The sequence below is a fragment of the Biomphalaria glabrata genome, chromosome 18 (assembly GCF_947242115.1).
Source record: "Biomphalaria glabrata chromosome 18, xgBioGlab47.1, whole genome shotgun sequence".
NCBI lineage: Eukaryota > Metazoa > Mollusca > Gastropoda > Planorbidae > Biomphalaria > Biomphalaria glabrata.
The window spans coordinates 6,547,307-6,556,587 of record NC_074728.1 but is presented as its reverse complement, the minus strand read 5'-3'; the positions used below and the strand labels follow the sequence as shown (position 1 = coordinate 6,556,587).

The 9,281-nt window shown below is 38.0% G+C and overlaps 1 protein-coding gene across 1 annotated transcript in view; it reads left to right on the top strand.

The window, feature by feature from the left end:
- Positions 1-1,068: 1,068 nt before the first annotated feature.
- Positions 1,069-9,281, top strand: part of LOC129923977 (uncharacterized) — a 49,866-nt gene continuing 41,653 nt past the window's right edge. Inside the window, exon 1 of the mRNA XM_056017427.1 lies at positions 1,069-1,217. The gene's annotated coding sequence lies outside the window, so the exon portion shown is untranslated. The remainder of the gene's footprint in view (positions 1,218-9,281) is intronic.

Here is a 9,281-nt window from a genome sequence, read left to right as displayed (position 1 = left end):
AGCTCCAAGGTATTTGAAGCTGCTAACACTAGTCAGCTTTTTACCTCCAATACTGTTTTCCCTTTTAAAGCTCTGTTGACTATTGGTCATAATTTGTTTGTTTTTTCGGCATTTATTTGAATACCATATGCTGCGGAAGTCTTGTTGATGCGCATCACCAGGTCAGCTAGTTCTTCTTCTGTCCCTGCTAGGCCATCAATCTCATATGCGAAGCGCAAATTAGTAATTATTCTTCCTTCATTGCTTACAGTACCTTCAAAGCCCTCAAGGGCATCTTCAATTATCCTTTCAAGGAAGATATTGAAGAGTGTTGGTGAGAGTAGGCAGCCTTGTCTTACTCCAACTGTGGTTTTGAACCAGTCCCCAGTATTATTGTTTAAGTATTCCCCACTGGTGGCATCCTTGTAGAGGTTCTGGATAACTTTGATTATGTTTTTATTGATGTTGTACTTTTCCATTGTCGCCCAGAGTGTCCCGTGCCATACTCGATCGAAAACTTTTAAAAAATCAATAAAGACGTGGAAAAAATTCTCTTGGTGTTGGAGGTATTTTTCAAAGAGTATTCTGAGGTTTGGAGTGAGGTCCTTTACTTATTGGCCCGCTTTTTTACTGTCATTCCTGTTCATTTTCCTAACACATATTCTATATCCACTTTTTCCCTCGTTCTTTCATTTCCTTTTTTATCCTTTGCCGTTGTTAGTTTTGTGACCTTTGTTGTGAAGAAGCAGTTCTGCTCAAGATGGCGTCGTATGATGTATGAATAAAATATGTACGTTCCAAATTCTACATTTGTTGTTTTGATGCTTCAATTTCAGACTAAATCAACAAACGCATTGTGCAAATTTTTTTTATATAAAGCGATTTTAACCGTAGTTTAAGACGGGTATCAGCTTGTAAAAAAAATAGATTTAATTTATAGAATTCAGAATTAATGAATTACAAAATATAAATGCATTTCTCATTTATTGGATTTCTCCACAAAAAATATATTATCGCTATATATCTTTTTGTTTCAACCACTTTGTTGTTTCTTCTCTTAATTTAGTTAGATTAATCTCTATTTTTAATTGTCCCACCTAGAAACAACCTTGACATCTCCAATGCACGACAGTGTGATCTTGGAAGTGAACAATGCATTCAGTACCTAAAGTAAACAATATCTAGTGTAGTATATCCGAAAATGAAACAATCTATGTTTTATTTCGCATGCATTATAGGTAATAAAATATAAGTAATTAAATACATCAATGCTATATTTGATTAATTATTATAAAGATCTAAATCTAGATGTTTTTAATCTATAATAATATTAAATACGGAGGTGAAATTCCGGAAGTTCCGGTGTCCAAAAAAATGACGTAAAATCTTGAGACAGAGTTTTCCTTACTGCTACATAGGTCTTTAGTTGAATTCGATTATGCTCAGTATATGTAAAGATAACATTGCTAAAAAGAATGAATTCGATTACAATTGATGATGGAGAACATTTTTGTCTTTGACAATTTTTTTTAGAAAAAAAATAATTTAAATATTTTGATTTTGCATTGAAACTATATACATTTTTATTTTTGCTGATACTCATTACAGTAGAAGTCGTACCATGTTAATTTTTTTCAGCTAATAGTACATGTGTCTGGCTATTTTCGTACCAATTTTTAGATTGATCTATCGTCGACATCGCACCAACTTAAAAAAAAAAAAAAAAATAACACTGACCTTAGAGGACATTTAAGTTGTTTTTTTTTAGAAGATATTGTTTGTCATCAACAAGTGAAATTATAATCTTGTAGCAAATATTATTAGCTATAGATCTAGATACTTTTTAAAGATTTTTTACCTTGCAATATTCTTTAAAAACGCATTTGAAAAAAAAAATGTTTAAGGCGATTTTGATCCTAATTTTTTAATATTTTGTTATTTTTCTGTCATCACAAAGCCGCCATTTTGTCCACACCTCTCTGACATTTCTTGCAGCTCTAGACCCATTTTTTTTTTAATTTCATCAATATTTACATTATAAATAATTGAAGTTTATGAATAGAAATGAAATCAGAATTTTGAGCTAGAAATTTACTACTAATACTATATCTACTATTAAATGTCTTATTTAATGAGTAGATCTATCGTCTACGAAACTCAATTCCAACTTTTAAAACTTTTGACCTGGAGGCGTGTCTCCTCCGGCTTAGCCAGTGAGACGCTCTCGTCTTACTTGTTCCATTTCAACCAATGTTAGCTCAAAAGGCCACAAAAAAAATCATAACTTTCTAACTGTTAGATATATAGTCATAATTTATACACCAATGGAAAGTTCGTTTAAAGTATTTTAATGATGTATTAACGAAATATTGTTTTTTTTCTCCTTCATATAATAATAATAATAATAAGGCTTGTTTTCGAGTCCGAAGATTAGTGAGGAATACAGTATGTCCCGTGGCTGCGCAGTCCCAGCTGTGACCTACATATCTTGCCACAGCTAGGGCAAGCATAACCATTGTCCGCTGGTGGTCGATTTAGTTGTTTTTTTCGCAGTCTGCGTTTGTCCTCGGCAGCAGATTTTCTTTTGGTTTCAAATGTGTATCCCGCGGCCTTTGTGAGTGACCTCCAGCAGTCTCGTTCTGAGGCCGCATGCAACCAGGTGCTCTCTTCTAAGTTAGCCAAGAAAGGTGGACGCCTAAGCTGGTCTTTGAAGCGTTTCCGTGGGGCGCATCTGTTACGTCGACCACTATTTAGCTCACCAAAAAAGACTCCATTTGGAAGACGTTCGTCTCCCATACGGGATACGTGACATACCCAGCGTAACTTTCGGACGGAAAGAAGTCCCTCTATACTGTCCACACCGGCAATAGCAAAGGCATTGCTGTTTGTAGTGCTGTCCATGATGGAGCGTTAGCATCTTTGGTGGAAGTGCTCAAGAAGTCTTAGATGTTTCCTGTATAGTGTCCATGTCTCAGAGCCATACAGAAGGGTTTAGAGAACTACCGCCTGGTAGACATTGATTTTTGTAGTCAGGCGGAGCAATCTGTTCCGCCAAACTCTCGCCTGAAGGCGTCCAAAAGCGCTACTGGCCCTGGCCAGACGGTTATCAACTTCCCTTGAAAGTGAGGCGTCATTTGACACTATACTACCTAGATATGTGAAGTGGTCTACCACATTAAGGGGCTGTCCATTTACGGTGATCTCTGGGGCTGAGTATATTTAATTGGGCGACTTCTGGAACATGACTTCTGTTTTCCCGAGGTTTATAGATCGACCGAAAGAGGCGGCAGCGTATGCAAATTCGTTTACCGCGTTCTGGAGGTCATGTTCAATGTGAGCTAGCAGGGCGCAATCATCGGCATAGAGAAACTTCGTTATGACCATCTATATCTAGATAGGATTTATACTAGAATTAAGAACATCTAGATTTAGATTTATTTCTAGAGTATAAGGAGGTTAAATAAAAAAATTATCTTTGAAAAAACAATTTTTCGTTAGTACATCATTTAAATACTTTGAAAGAACTTTCCAATGGTGTTTAAATTATGACGATTTATTTAGCATTTAGAAAGAGATGATCACTTAATCTAGAATTCTAGATATTTGTCATTGAGACTGAATTACATAGCATGGGTTTCAAAAGATTCATCACTGAAAATGTTTGTCCTTACAATTAGGTGCTGTTAATTATTGTGATCACCGTTGACGCTTGTTTTCGAAGATTTAGAAAAGTTCGTGCAAGAAACACACATTACAAATTAATTGTCTGCATCACTTAAAATTTGTCAAGCAGGGATGTCTAGCTTTGTAAGTCAATCTGCAGCAGTTGCATCTCTGTCTTGCCACTTGATACATTGACAGCGGATGGGTTTTTAAAACCGCGAACATTGTTCAATCTGAACACGATCATCATCACATGGTCCAGACTGAACTTCTTGCCACATAGATTTTGTTGGTGAATACTTCAATGAACAGGCTCGGTTCCATTTGACTCGAAGACTTTCTGTCAATCCTAACCCTAACCCTAACCCTACTTTCAAAACTGCTGTTTGTACAGAGAACGATTGCCAAGATTTTAAGCGGCAACAGATATGTCGGTAGACTTGTCGGAGGCAATTAAAAACATGTCAAATTCTGGTTTGTCTGTTAGTTTTGAATGTAGATTTTTACCCATTTCTTTCTCTCGCCTTTTAATTGTCATGAGAAAGTCTGACGGCTTCAACAGCATTCTTCTTTTCAGGACGGATTTCTCGCATCATTTCTAGCAAGCACTTTTTGATGCATCTACCTTTTGAAAATGGTTTTATAACTCTACTTTCAATATGTACAGCCTTGTGGCTAGCCTTACAGCCGACTCACTTTATTGTTTGTTTATGGTATATATTCTTAGTAGTCCTCCACTATAAGTGTAATCTAATAGTTGCGTCTCAAACAAATAATGCCGCCTTATTTTTTTATGTGTTTGGTTTCATAAAGCTGTTTAATGCTATGTTCTTTAAAAAGAGCCACTTTTTCTTTATAAAACAAATGTGTTTGTTTATTATCAGTACGAATTCATTTACCTAACGTAAGAAAATTTTTTTTTTCCAACTTTGTTCTTGTGACGAAAGGATTTTCTACACTTTGTGTCGACGTGTCGGCGGGCCGGATGGAATCATGTCGCGGGCCGGATGTGCCCGCGGGCCGTATTTTGGGCATCAATTCCTGAGGCGAAAAAGACGAACAGCTCTAGACAAACGCACTGTCGACAGTTTACGCCCAATGCCAAGTCGACGAATATTTCGGAAAACCTCTCAGACTAGTGGTGTATTAAGTAACACATGTGCGTCCTATGCGACGTAGTAGATTTGCATCCATGACTCTAGTACGACGACTTGACACACTAGCAATGATGACCCACAGGTTTGCGTTTCGACCACTAGCGGATCCAGAACTTTGGAGTGGGGGGGCGATTTTTTTCCAAACCCTAACCCTAACGCCCTGTAAACCCTAACCCTATGCATAAACATGCGTACAGCACACACACACAAACACACACACACACATACACACACACACACACACACATATATATATATATATATATATATATATATATATATATTGTTATAAACCTGGTGGTGGCACAGATGTGGGTAGTGGTGTGAGTGTAGTCAGCCGACGCAAATCGCCCCAGGCTAGCGCTAGACGAGCGGTCAACCGTGACGAGTTACGACGGTCAGCCGAGACGAATGTCAACACGGCGGTTCGGGAAGGATCGACGGCGGTCCGGGAAGGATCGACGTCTTGAACAGAGCTAAGGAGAGTTGTAGTCATCTGACCACCTAGAAACGTCGAGCGGCGTTCTGTCCGGTTCGAGAAGGCCAGTAGGGACCCTATATAAGAGCGGAGGTGTCGCAGTCAAGACGGTTCACGGCAGGGGTTCAGAGCCCGGCTCACTACAGTTCGGTCGACTACAGCACAGTTCAGCGGTGTGGTTCTGTACGGAGCATTACGACGGTTCAGTGCGGAGTACTGTCAAGTTCAGTTGAGACAGCTGGCGTCTTGATCTTGGTCTGTGATCGAGTCCGACACAACGAGCCTAGTGTGTGAAGTCAGTCCTAAACTGATGGACCCAGTGCAAGCCCGGAACGAGACGTTGAGGCCAGTGCAAGAGTTGATACGGCGAAACGGTGTTATCGGAGAGATATTTGTACAGTGTACGTGTTGCCAATTGTACAGTATTGGCTGTCATTTATCGACATTAAACTATTACGTTACTTTGGAGCCCTGAGTTGTCAAGTTCTTTAGGTTGGTGGTGTTTGCAGAGAGCCTGGATAGTGAGATTCGTAACAATATATATATATATATATATATATATATATATATATATATATATATATATATATATATATATATATATATATATATATATATATATATATATATATATATATACATATGAGAATAAAAAAGCAGCATTTCTCAACCTTCGGTAAAAAACAAAACTAGGGCAGCGCTATAACGTTCTATTGTGGGGTTCGGGGCGAAGCCCCGATGACAAAAGCGTTTTCCTGCTTTTTTTTCACTGCAGAAACGTATTCTCATGAGATATACAGCTCATTATTCATCAATGGAGTTCGGAGCGAAGCCCCGACGCCAAAAGCGTTTTCTTGCATTCTTTATTGCAGAAACGCATTCTCCCGAACTAAAGCTCATTATTTATACTATTAAAAAAGGACCTTTTGAATAATGTTGTACTTGAAAAATATTCTAATATGAATTTATATGCCCCTAATATATTGCAAATAAAACTGATGTGTTGCCCAACTCATCAGAATCAGAAATAATGGGAACTAAGCTAATTCTCCTAGATGGAAATATTAATCTATTTAACTGCTACTTCCCACAAGACAAGGAAATAGAGATTGACCACATACAAATACCTGACCAAGAAGACTGTCTTATATTAGGAGATATGAATAATCACTCTCAGAGCTGGAGATACCCAGACCTAAATGCCAGGAAAAAAAAAATTGAAGAATGGCAAGCAGAGAACAGACTTATCTTGCTTAACAAACCTGAGAATAAACCAACAATTTTCTATAGAGCCTGGCTTACATCAACCACTCCAGATCTATCCTTTGCAACTGACAACTTATCCAAAAAGTGCACCAGAGAAGTTGCAGACCAGCTAGCCACCAGTGACCACAGACCCATATTGATAAGTACGGATACCTCCTTCAAAATATCAGAAAACTCCACCATCCCCAGATGGAACTACAAAAAAGCCAACTGACACCTATTCTCAAAGCTCACAGACCTATACACAACTTCAATAAACTGCAAATCAAATGTGGTTAATAAGTCATACTCAGCTTTCTCCAAAGCAATCCTCCTAGCAGCTAAGGAATCAATTCCTAGAGGAGCAAGAAAAGATTATATCCCCAACTGGTCTGATCACCTTCAACAACTCCACAATGGCACTATTGAAGCCAGAAACACAGTAGAAAATAACCCTTGTAGAGAAAATAACATAAATCTAAAAGCAGCTAACGCAGTTTTCAGGAAAAATTACCTTTCCGCCATGAGAAAAAGTTGGCATGAAAAACCAGAACAGCTAAACGTAGATAGAGACGGCCACAAACTCTGGCGTATAGCCAAATGTCTCAACCAGGAAGAAAACTCCTATTGTAAAGAAAAGGACAACAAACCCCTGAAAGGCCAAGAAGCAGCAAATAAATTTATTAAGTTTTTCAAAGCGTAGGACAAATACAATCAATGAAAGTAGAAATAAAGATGTAAACTCAGAAATCCAAGATAGAATTAAAGAAAACAATCCAGCTTGCTTCTTGGGAATGACCACTAATCTTAAAATGAAGGAACTTGATGAATCCCTAAAAGTCCTCAAACCAAAACAAGCCCCTGGCCCAGACAAAATATCTAATGACATGCTTCTTCACTTGGGTCCTCAAGCCAAAAAAAAAAACCTGCTACAAATATTTAATGTTAACTGGAAATCTGGCAGAATTCCAAACATCTGGGGAAAAGCCATTATGATCCCTATACTAAAGCACGGCAAACCAAGAAACAAACTGGATAGCTACCGCCCCATCAGCCTCACTAGCTGTATTTGCAAACTGATGGAAAAAGTGACAAATAGAAGGCTGACATGGATCCTTGAGTCAAATAACCTACTCACTGAAGCCCAGGCTGGCTTTAAAAAAGGCAGATCAACAGAAGATCAAATCGCCTTCATCACACAAGAAATAGACGATGGCTTTCAAGAAAAGAAACAAACAACAATTGTGTGGGTTGACTTAGAAAAAACCTTGTATTAAAATCTTTAGAAAGAAAGCTAATTTCATAGTTTAATTCTATTGACTTAATATATAAAGGAAAACCTTACAGTAAAGTTTAAAATCGAAGAAAATAAATTGATCTAAAGCACCACAATTAGATCTAGCAAACAAAGAAACAAATATGCTGGAATGTTAAAAAATTCTTGACCTCTGTAACTAGTATACAGATATAATTTATCTAAATGCTTGACTGACCATTCCAATGTGTTATCTTTTATGCCTGATCACTCAACACTATTGCGTATGCCCAAGAAAAAATAAACGCGTGATGTTCAACACCATCAACTATAGGCCTACACACTACACTGAACTACATGTGTAGGCTCACTACGTCTATCTGACCAGGTTGCAAAATTTAGTCGAACAGAAAGTCTATTTATGTTTTTTTGTGGATGAGTTTTTTCTTCTATAGTTTTCCTAATGCTCTTAGATTTTTTTAACAGTAGATCTAAATATAGATATCAATAATAGGCCTACAGACTACCATTAAATCTATGCTTTGCAACAACTAAGGTTCAAGCTATAAATAGATATACTTGATATTCCCGCTGATAATAAAATATCGTTTGCCGCAAATTGATTAAATAAGATATAAATGGCTGCAGAAATCAGACAGATGTACGACTCATGCACTGCCTGCCAAGACAATAAGCCAAGCAATCAGAGAGAAACGTTATGGCCACATTACGAAGGAAAGGGACCTTTGAAAAAAGTTGGAACAGACTTTATGAAAATCCAAGGGAGAACTACACAGTTGACTACTTATCGAATTGGATCGAAAATGACTTGTTGGCAAAGTCAATCTCAACCGAGGTTTTTAGAAATCTGAAGGCTTTGCCAGAGTAGGACTCCATAAAGTCCTAATCTCCGACTGTGGGCCTCAATAACTTTAGCCTTACCTTTCCCTATTCCTTTAGTCTGCTGGACCGTTGGGGCACCACGCAAGATTCGTCGATTGTTCTTCTCCATTCCTCTCTGTGATTAGCTTTAGTTAGAACCTCATTCAGTGGCATGCCCGTCCATTCTTTTATGTTGTCCTCCCATCGCGTTCTCTGTCTGCCTCTTCTTTTTCCTAGAACTGTTCCCTGAAGGAAGGTCTTAGCGAGCCCCGAAGATCTTGTGATATGGCCATAGATTTTTAGGTTGCGTTTTTTTAAGATATTTAGTAGGTCATCATGGGGTCCAATCGTTGCAGTAACCCTGTCTCTAATCTCTTGGTTTGTGATGCTATCTTTGAATGTGATACCTAGCATCCTTCTGCAGCATCTCAATTCCATTGCTAGAATCCTCCTCTCTAACTCTTCAGTCAGCGTCCTAGACTAACAAGCATATAAAAATATGGCCATGACCAGGGAGCGCATAAGTCTGATTTTAGTGCCGAGGACTAAGCCTTTGAATTTTCATGTTATTTTAAGTTTTTAAAGGGCTGCCGTGGACTTTGCAATTAGGGCCAGTAGTTCC